Raw genomic sequence first — 11,066 nt, 5'->3', positions numbered from 1 at the left:
CAACTGATGATTTGGTTGCATTTGTCACAGCAATCAGCAGTTCTTCTTATATCACTGGACCTGACCAACAACTTCCACGACCAACCATAAATCACTGTGAAAGACAAATATAACCTTTTATCAGTAAAACGATTACATATATGAAACCAAAATACAATAAAATATATACAATTACCGTGTGCGCCTTCTGACCAAACATTCAGGAGTGGTTAATCCGTTTTTCAGAGCATTTTCTTCGCTCTTAGCATGAGATACATCTCTGTGTCCATGCAGTCTCATTCTAGTCCTTTCTCATTTTCCAGAAGGCACGTCCCTCAGTTCCAAGTGTCACTAGCATGTGAACGGTGCATGCACATGTAATTCTTCTTTTTACCACAAGAGGTCAGATATGGAACACTGAGTAAAGGCTTTACATTTCTCAAACTGAAATACAAATATTATTCACTTCTAAGACAGTTACACTGCCACCAAAATTACAAAAGATTTATATTTACACACAAAATAAAATCTTGTAATTTTCCAAACCACAACCATTATAATCAACCTCTGAACTTTTATTAATCATGTTATACATGTTGCACTAGTATCACTAGTTTCTGAACTGGTCTTTCAATAAAAGACACTTGTTTCAAGCGTTCACCTTTCTTTCCCAAATCCCTTTGACCCATTTGTATCTTAACCTTTCGCACAATCGTCATCCTTGTGTGTTTCAACTACTTTTGCTAGTTTCCACTCATTTCTTGGAATGTTGTCTTCCTTGACTATCACCACGTCTCCTACGTTTACATTCCTTTTGGGTGCATGCCATTGCTGTCTTAGGTTTATGCTGGTTAAATATTCTTTGTGCCACCTGTGCCAGAAAAGTTCTGTCAAATATTGCACTCAGCGCCATCTCTTTCTTCCATATAAATCTTCCCTGACAAATCTGCCTGGAGGTGGAAGTGGCACTGTTTTTTCATTGTGAGCAAATGGTTTGGTGTTAAAGGCTCAACACCTTCTGGATCATTGATTGTCTTAATAGTGAGTGGACGATTGTTTACGATTCACATAGCCTCATAACAGTTCTGATTTTGCGTTACCAAACACCACCTCTGTGAATAGCATTGGGAATGTTCATTTGGAAGTAACATTGGTTTTTAGCCAAAAAGGTAGCAATCCTGTACTTGTTTAGTTCTGAAAGACACCTTTCAAACTCATTTATAGCTCCGACAAAATTAGTACCTTGGTCAGATCTAATTTGTCTCACTGCTTCTCTGATGGCAATAAAGCATCTCAGACCGTTTATAAACGAGTCAGTGGACAGATCTTCCAGCATCTCAATGTGAATGGTCCTGGAACTCAAACAGGTTAACAAAAGACCATAGCACTTACATTCTTTTCTGCCTTGTTTGGTAAGAAAGGGGCCAAAACAGTCTAATCCGGTACATGTGAAAGAGGGAGAGGGATTGACTCTCTCTGTTGGTAAGTCGGCCATACTTTGCTCTTCTGTTAACCCTCGCACCTTCCTACATGTCACACAACTCCTAATGTGCTTGCCCACAACCTTGCTGGCTCCAACTATCCAATAACCATTGGCTCTGAGTGTGTTTAGTGTTTGGCTTTTGCCCTGATGCTGCGTTTTCTTGTGACAGTAGTCAAGAATCAGCTTAGTGACAATGCCTTCCTTAGGAAGAATAACTGGGTGTCTAAGTTCGAATGAAGCAGTAGATTTTCTTAACCTGCCTCCTACCCTAAGTAGGTCATCATCCAGAATGGGATCAAATTGGTACAACTTGTGACTTTTGGGTAATTTGGCAGCATTTTGACTCAACAGTTTCAACTCTTGTGCAAAGGTTTCTCTTTGTGCAGCCTTTATGAGCGCTAAAGATGCTGCTCGTCTTTCTTCAACACTAACTGGTCCTGTGTTGTTTCCTTTAGCAAGTTTTTTTAGTCTCGCAACAACATTAAGAGCTGTATTCCAGTTTGAAAATCTAGAAAACCTTTCCAGAAACCCTTTTCTCTCTAGTGCTCGTGTTTGTAGAATTTTCACTTCAGGGTCTCCAACTAAAAGCTCAGGAGAATGTGGTTTTGCGAAAGTTTTTGCTCCTTACAAAATCTAGGTCCAGTGAGCCAGTTCGATTCTATAAGCTCTGCCACCTTGAGTCCTCTAGATGCGTGATCTGCTGGGTTTTGCTTTGTTTCTATGTAGAACCATTGTTTTGGGTCTGTGAGGTCTCTAATTTTCTGTACTCAGCCACAAAAACAGGAAAGTGACGTGCTTCATTTTTAATTTAAGACAAGGCAGTTTATTTGTATAGCATGTGCAGGACAATTCAAAGTGCTTTACATAAAACAAAGGCATTACAGATATAAAGTACAACTTGAGAATCTGTCCAGAAAAACGAAAATATGTACCCGTATACGATATTCTTTGGGCTCAGTGACAGTTTTCCCATCCTGCCACCGCAAGAACCTTAAGAAGTCTCTGTCTTCAGGACTGACATGAAAGTGGTGGAACATTTTTTCCACATCGCATGTGATGGCGATTAGGTGTTGACAGAATCTGCAAAGAACATCTATGAGAGTATTGGTCAAGTCTGAACCAGTGAGAAGGTGGTCATTTAAAGAGGTGTCATCACTTTTAACAGCATAGTCAAACACAACTCTTATTTTCTCTGGCTTTCTGGGTACACCCCATGGTGAGGTATATACCATGTGTTGCCATCCTGGGATATGCAATCTGCTTCTTCAGCATCACTATCCTCAAAGATGCTTTTCATGAATCTCACATAACCTTTGTATTTCGGATTCCTTTCCATTTTTACTTTCAAATGTTTGAGGCATACTGCTGCAAGCTTTTTATTATTTGGAAGATGTGGGTGCTTTCTGAAAGGTAAAGGCATTTCCAAAAGCCCATCATCACTGTAGTGAACATTTTAATTCAAGAACTGCAAAAACTGAACGTCCTCTTGAGATATGTTTCCTTCTTTAGGATTTGTGTCTGCAAAATCTGTTTCCAACACATTTATGACAGAAGAGGGTGTGATAGGGGCAGCTCTTTCACAGTAATATGATGGCATGCTGCTGTTACATCCAGAGTGTTTGACGAAGGCTTAATGGATCCCACTATACTCCAACCTAAGTCTGTTTTCACGGTATAGGGGTCGTCGTAGTAATTGGTTTTAGAGCTCTTGCACAATCATAACCAATCAGAAGTGCAGCAGGACAGTCTAACAGATTGGGCTTTTTTTTTTTTTTTTTTGCAATACCGCTCAAGGGAGGTCAAACTTTTGCTGTGTCATAAGTGGGAATACTGTTTTGTTCAAGGGGAATGTATTCACAAGTGTACGTGGGTGGTAGCTCTATGTACTCTTACTCTAAGTCCATTCACCCTGTCACTTGGGACAATTGAGCCTTTGTCATTGTCATAAGTTTTAACTTGACAGGTTCGGTGACTGCTTGAATCCTTTCACAAATTTCTTGATCAATGAACGCATTACTGCTTTGTGTGTCTAGCAGAGCATAAACCAAGGTTTCCTGTCTGTTACCTGTTGTACAAGACAGCCAGACAGGAACGATCATTGAAGTACGACTACTATTGTCCACTTGTTTGACACAGCTGAAGCGTTTTCTTCTGGCAGTGAAGTTTCAGATCTATCCACTTGTAGACGTTCTTCATGAAGTGGAGTAGGATGGCCTTTCCTGCAAATAGTACAGTTAGCTCTTTGGCAACAGTTTTTGGAAATGTGTCCAACTCTGAGGCAGCCAAAACACATGTTGTTTTCAGTAATGAATGTTTCTTTTCATATTTGTAAATTAAGTGACTTTCCTTACAGCAAATGCATTCAATCTGTTTTTTGCTCCTAACCGGAGAAAGACACTCACTTTAACGCGTTTTTGTTCTTTGGTTTTTCAAATGTTCTTAATGCAATCAAAGACGAGACTAGGTTGCATGCTATTTGTCAGCCACAAACTCTGCAAACTCAGCGAAACCTGGGTATTCTTTTCCATCATCCAACATTTTAATCACATGCCTGTTCCACTGAGTTGTTGCCCAGTTTGGAAGTTTCAAGAGTAATTTTTGATTTTCCCCAGTCATCTAAAACCCTAAGACCTTGCACATGGGGCATAGCATTTATACAAGACATCAGGAAATCACGTAACTCTCTTAATTTAAGTGACTCCTTTGACCCAATCTTTGGATTATGATTTTATATATATATATATATATATATATATATATATATATATATATATATATATATACGCACACACACACACACATATACACCACCCTTTTTGACAGTTGCTATGAGGTATTGTTTGGTTTTCTCCTAAAATGCTGCTGTACATTTTGGCTAGATATCTGTACCTTGGTCTCATCTCTCCAAAAGGACATTATTCCAGAAGCCTTGTGGTTTGTACTTTTGTTTATATTTAGCGTTGCATACCTAAATGTTCTACACACTACATTTAGCGAGAAGGTCAGGTTTTCCAAAGGTACCCTCCCAAATAAGTTTTGTGTTCATTCGTTTGCTAATTGTACAGTCATGAAGTCTAATATTTTACCTGTTAACTAAGGCCTGTAGAGTCTAAGATGCAGATTTTGTCACGATTTACTGTATGGTTAAATGTTCTGGCTTCTTGTAATTGGTTTTTGTCATGTTTTTAGTTTGATTTTGGTTTCCTGTATTAAGAGTCATGTTCTGTGTTTTTTGGTTTCTGCTCAATAGTTCACCTGGTCTGGTTTGTTCATTTACATCACCTGTGCCTCATTAGTTCCTCAGTGTCTTTATTCTCTATGGTTTCGGTTGTCCTGTGTCCAATCATGTCTTGTTTCCTTGCCATGTGGTTCCTTGAGTTTTTTTCTGGTTCATGGAATAAAAGCTTTTACCTGCATTCCATCTGCCTCCTGCTTCTCCGCTGTACCGTGACAGACTTGGGGTTTGTTGCACTTTTTTTTTTTTCTTGGATCTAAGTCATGTCCTTGATTTAAACTGTTTTAAACAAATACAAAAACAAACTAGTTTCTATTTTATTGTGTTTTTGAAACTCAAAGCTGCAGTTGTTTTAAGGGACACATAAATTCAGTTCTTATTTAAGCCAGCAGAGGGCAGCATTCTCCATCAAATCTTGGCCTGTGCTTTAAACTTGAAAGGATTGATAACAAAGTGGTATTGTTCTGTTTTGATCCCTAATAAGTGAGTCACCACCTTAAAAATCAGCTGGAGTATAACACCAAAATCACTGTCTGTGAACACTGTTTATCCACAAATGCAGGTTAAAGCTCTATCATGCAGAAAAAATCCATATGTGGACACAATCCACAATCTGTCTTATCAAGACCAAAGCTAATTTAAAATGGTCTGAAACAAAATGGAATATGGTTCTGCTGGATCAAAATCTGAAATTCTATCTGGAAAGCATGGATGGCGTGTCCTGCAGAGTAAAGAGGAGAGGGAGCATCCAGCTTGTTATCAGTGGACAGGTGAAAAGCCTGCATCTCTTATGGTATGGGGTTGCATTAGTGCCTATTGCCTGGGCAGCTTCCACATCTGTGAAGCTCCATCAATGCAGAAAAGTACATGGAGATTTTAAAGCAAAATCTGCTCCCATCCAGACAATGTTTCTGAAGATTTCAGCAAGACAATGCTGAACCTCATCCATCACAACAGCATGGTTTCACAGGAGAAGAGTCCACCTGCCGAACTGGCCTGCCTGCAGCCCAGACCTTTCAATAGAAAACATCTGGAGCACCATAAAAGCAAAGATACAGCAACCAAGGTCAAGCACTGTAGAGCAGCTAGAATCCAGCATCAGATCAGAATGGGACAACATTCCTCTCCTAAGGGCTGGAATAAACTTGCTGTGAACACAAGCATACACGTCAACGTTCTGCTACGTTTGTGTATACTTGCTGCAACCGACGGAAGCATGGTGTGGTAAAAATGCTCCATGGTGGAGGTCACCACAAGGGGAAGTACCGCATTTTAGTTACCAATTAATGTTTGAATGTTTATTATGGCATTACAAGTTATAGTTGTGTTTTACTCTTGTAGTGTATGGCACTTTGGTTGACAGTGTGGTTTTAAAGTTTCAAAGTGGATTGGATGGTCCACTGGCAATAAAATATGGGTTTATGTAATTGGCAAATCTGGAAATTTATTCAGTTTTTATCTCTATTTCACGCCTTTTTGGAATTAGGTTTAAATGTACCAAATGCATTAAACAAAGTGAATTAGAAGTTAGCATTTTCTATTTGGAGTGTATTTAAGTGTATTCTGAGGGAACACATTGAGGAGACAGTCTGGCACTGATAACCATCATTCCAACTTATAGTCATTGGTTTTGTCAGTGTTCCTTAAAATAAGGCTTCACCATACTCGCCTCTTTTCACTTGCAGAATCAGCTTTGTTCTTAAGACAGGGCCAAGATGGCAGCCACACAGCCCTTATGGGGGGGTCACAGTCAACGTGGCATCTACTCGTGATTATGTTTATGGTAATGACTTTTAAATGGTAAGTGTGTGCCATGTCTGCTTACAGGTAAGCTGTGTATTGTATGCAACAAAAAAAAAAGAATATGATAGTCACAAGATCAGAGGGAATAAGGGAGTTGGCTGCTTACCCATATTGTGTTTGTTGTTTTGTGATTTTTGTCTGTATAAATTAGCCACAATGCTATCAGTTAGCAGCTAGAGGTAATGTAAAAGAGTTGGGTCATCAGCTGAAAGAGAGACTTCTAGCATCATCCAAAGAGCCAGACACAGATGAACAGTACAGTGCCGAACTGATTTCAAAGTTCTTGCAAGCTGTTGATACAGGTTTAACCAATGTGAAATCAGATTAAAAGCTATCTAGATCACACCACCACTGAGGATGTTCTGATAGCTAAGACAAATGAAACAGCAAGCTTTGAGTGGGAGAGACAATAGAAAATCAAGAACAGCAGAGAATCAAGGGTGAGAGAGGTAAAGGTTGAGGCACAACCAGTCCATGAAACAGTTGGTGCAGTAGGTGGATAGGAACAATCATTTTCCGCATCAACAAAGAATAAAATAGTTAAAACACACCAGCACTGAAATGGAGCTTCTTGAGATCTTCAATTTAACCTGTTAAAAGGGTTTATGGGTAAAGCCCATCATTTCCTATCTGCTAGATGGCATAGAAACCAAAACATTGGGGGACACTGGGAAACTGGTTTACCTCAAATGAAAAATGGGGACGTCAGAACATTCCACACACCAGCATGAGATAATCAGATGTTTCAGGAGCATTTCTACTATACACTTAAAATCACACCCCAGTTGCAGCCAATTAAAATTTACAATAAAAACAAAATTTAAATAATTGTGGAATGGACAAGACTGAACAAAAAAGCACCAATCATTTTAACCAGTGCATTCTAAAAAACTGGTTGGTGACAACACTGGGGCTGTGGACCCAAATGCAACACAATGAGTCAGGAATGAAGGAAGAACAAGCTTTATTAATGTCTCCGGGTAAGGTCAGGTGGCTCGGTCTGCAACTGCTGTGGGTACGGGTTGGTATCAAACCCCAGTCTCCCACTTGCCTGGTAAACAGGTTTTCCTTTGGGCCAACAGGACTGACTGAGACATGACAGGACTGGTGAGTGAACAGAAGTTAAGCAAGAGACAACAGGATGGTGTGAACTTGTTCAAAACGGGTGAGACTTACTGCGTATGCTTGTCCTTCCAGACGTGATTCTGGTTGATCCAGAGATTGAACAGGGCTGAGACGAAAAGCAAGGTCAGAAACAGGCAGGGTCGGTACTGAGAATTCAGAGATGGCTTCAGACAGATTCTGGACAGGGCTGAGCTGAAAGGTGGTGGTCAGGAGCAGACAGAGTTGGCAACGGGATCAGTTCAGAGATGAACGCTGGAGAGTCAGGCATGGGAGCAAAGACAGTCTGGCAACTACAGAGTGAAACAGAACAGGTTATATAGAGACACTGATTAGTAATTGGCAGGTGGCATCAGCAGGTGGAAGTGGTTGAGCTAATGAGGGAATGGCAGAGCCAGAGAGCTGGGAGCCATGGCTGAGTGTGACAACATGTCTCTTAAACTCAACTGCCATTTGTCCTTCCCCCTCAACCCCTCTGCACGTATTCCTCTTCATGCACGAATCGTGCGCTCTCAAATGCTTGGAGCATTTGTAGAGGCAATGAAGCGAGAGCCAGAACTTGGCTAGCTTACTACAACAAATTACCGTACACATGGCAGAAAAGGTTTCAGCAAGGGTAAGGTAAGATAAAATTATGTCTCTATGACTTTTGAAGAATATTCATAGGTTTTTTGCATTATGTTGTCATTTTAACACGTATCCAGCCAGTTAGAGGATAAAACGAATTGGACGAACTGGAATGTTAGTAATATTGTAGCATTTGTTTTTACCTGGCTAAGTTTGCTAAGTAAAAAAAGCTGACAACACCTACATGATATGTTTCCCTCGATTTCCAGTTGTGTGTAGTTGGCACTAGTTGCGGGTTGTCAGCATGACAAGTTGGTGCAGAAGTGTGTGATGGGGTTCGGACATGAATTGGCAAATGTTAGGTGAACAGACTGTGCCTGACTGCAGTTGCAGCGTATCAAGTGTTTTTCACTTGAATCAACGTTTTGAATCAAAATTTTCAACGTGAATCTGGTAGTGTGTGTGGTTTACTGACTCAACTAAAATACACACACCAACTGTAGTGAAGGTTAGCGAATTGATGCTGCCCAGCGCTCATGAACCCTCGTGAACAAGCATTGTGCATTTCTGTGCTTTGGAGGCGTGGCTTCGAGGGGAAGTCTGAAGAAAGGGATTTGGACTTTTGATTTGTGTATTTTCAAAATGTGACTTGCTCGAAGCATTTTCCAGGATCTCCTACCCTACCTTTAAGGGAAAAGTGCAGTCTTCGCTCGTGATGAATATGATGTTGGCACCATACCTTCCCTGCAACTCAAGATTTGCCTCAGAGACCTCACACTGATAAGACAAATCTATGTCAGTCCCAAAATCCCTACACAAGGAGGAAGAAGAGTCCCTGGAAAATTTGTTAAACAGAGGGTGTATAAAAAAATCCAAATCGGCCTACTCCAGCCCTACCATATGTGAAGAAGAAGGACAGTAGCCTCCAGTTGTGACTGCAGGGAGGTAAATATGAACTCAATCCCTGATCGGCATCCTATCCCAGTCATACAAGATATGAAAGGAAGTTCCTGGTTTCCATCTTAAGGAAAAGGTGTACCATCAGGGCTCCCTGGAGCAATGAAGCTGTTCTCCCACAGCATTTATTACTCCATGGGGACTGTATGAGTGGGTAAGAATCCCTGCTGGTTTAAAATCTGCCCCTGCTGGAAGAATGGAAGAATGCCTGACTGGACAGAGATGACATATGCTTACAGGTTGCTGTAGCTCAGGAGGCTAAGCAGTCATCCACCAACCGGAAAGTTGGTGGATCGATTCCAGGCTTCCCCTACTCAATGCCAAAGTGCCCTTGGGCAAGATGGGCCTATCAGGGTATGAATGTGTGTGACTGGGTGATTGTAGTGTAAAGGGCTTTGAGTGTTTAACATGTCTGGAAAACTGCTATATAAATAGAGTTTGTTTACCCTACTTGGATGACAATCTTCACCTAAACCATTAGGTGGATTATGCATCATTTAGGGATGCTAGCCTTTAATACAAACTCAAGTAATCAAATGCTTAAGAGTTAGATTAGCCGATGTGAGCCATGTGACTGTTGCAACCACTGATTGTGTTGGTTGAAATCAAAGGGATAGACTTCAATATCAAACTCAGCTTTGACCTATTTGATACAATTATGCCATGGACTGCTCATGTTAAAATAAAGAGCTTAATGTGTGAAGAACACTTGCAGTAAAGTAGTTTTTAATACACAGCTATGTAGAGATACTGGCTGTCAGAATTAATTTTACAGACACAGGTCAACCGCGGGAAATTTCCACACACCTCAGTGGGAGCTGAGGATAATAGACACCTTATGCAGTGACCTCGCTGTGACAGACTCCCTCTGATCGCAACAGATTGCCTAATTAATTGGCCTGGCTGCTAATAGCTTTGAATTAGTTTGCAAAACAAATGAGGATGGCTGCTGTTCTCTGGAAACTCTGGAGATGGGGGGGGGTGAAGGAGACGTTCAGTGAATAGCAAGATGTCTCTAATGTTTGAATAACTTTCTGACTTTCATGTTTTATGATGATTGTCCTTGGGGGTTCAACAACAGGGGATAAGGCTTTGTTTTATTTATACTTTTAAAGCAAAGAGAAGCAGCAAGGTGAGCTGTTACTTCTTTAACTTCAGTTTAACAATAGTGGGTATTTAATTTTTCCAAATGTTGAACCTGTGCCCACATAGTCTTTAGAGCCCCCCCCCCCCCTTTTTTTTTAATTTTTTTTGCTTTTTTTGCTTTTACAACACAAGAGCTGTGTTGCTCCTGCTAAATACAAAGAGAGTAAAACATTAAAGGGATTTTCAGGTGCCACTTGATCAATACAATAATGGGGGTAATTATCTCTGAAGTGGAGAAAGGTCTGCAATTTAAACAGACTGTTTGATTGAGGTTGGAGTTTAGCCACCACTAGATTAAGTCTAAGGCAGAGGTGTCCGTGTGTGTGTGTGTGTGTGTGTGTGTGTGTGTGTTTGTGTGTGTGTGTGCTGTTTCTATGTGCATGCGTTTCAAGACTTAAGGCTGTTTTACAAAATAAACAATTTTGTTTAACCATGTAGGCTTAAAGTCCCTCCTGATTAAAACAAATCCTGGTTACTTGTTGGGTGAGGAACTAATTAAATAAGAAGCTAAAGCCAGAAGATGGCTGGCTGTTAAGTATCATGATGGGAATATATTCACTTCTATGCATTCAGTTGGACTGTATTATCTCAATTGCCTTTGAGAATTTGGGAAAACCAAACTAACTGAAGTGACTGCATCCATTCAGATTATGATAATGTTGTGGCTGTGAAGTCAATGCAGTATTGCTCACTCTACTGTATAGTGTTTTCACCATCATGCTTATGAGGGGTGGGGTTAGGTGGAATTTGCTCTTGAGGCCAACTAGATGTGAC

Source organism: Melanotaenia boesemani, chromosome 19, assembly GCF_017639745.1.
Source record: "Melanotaenia boesemani isolate fMelBoe1 chromosome 19, fMelBoe1.pri, whole genome shotgun sequence".
Taxonomy (NCBI): Eukaryota; Metazoa; Chordata; class Actinopteri; order Atheriniformes; family Melanotaeniidae; genus Melanotaenia; species Melanotaenia boesemani.
Note: the sequence above shows the minus strand (reverse complement) of the source record.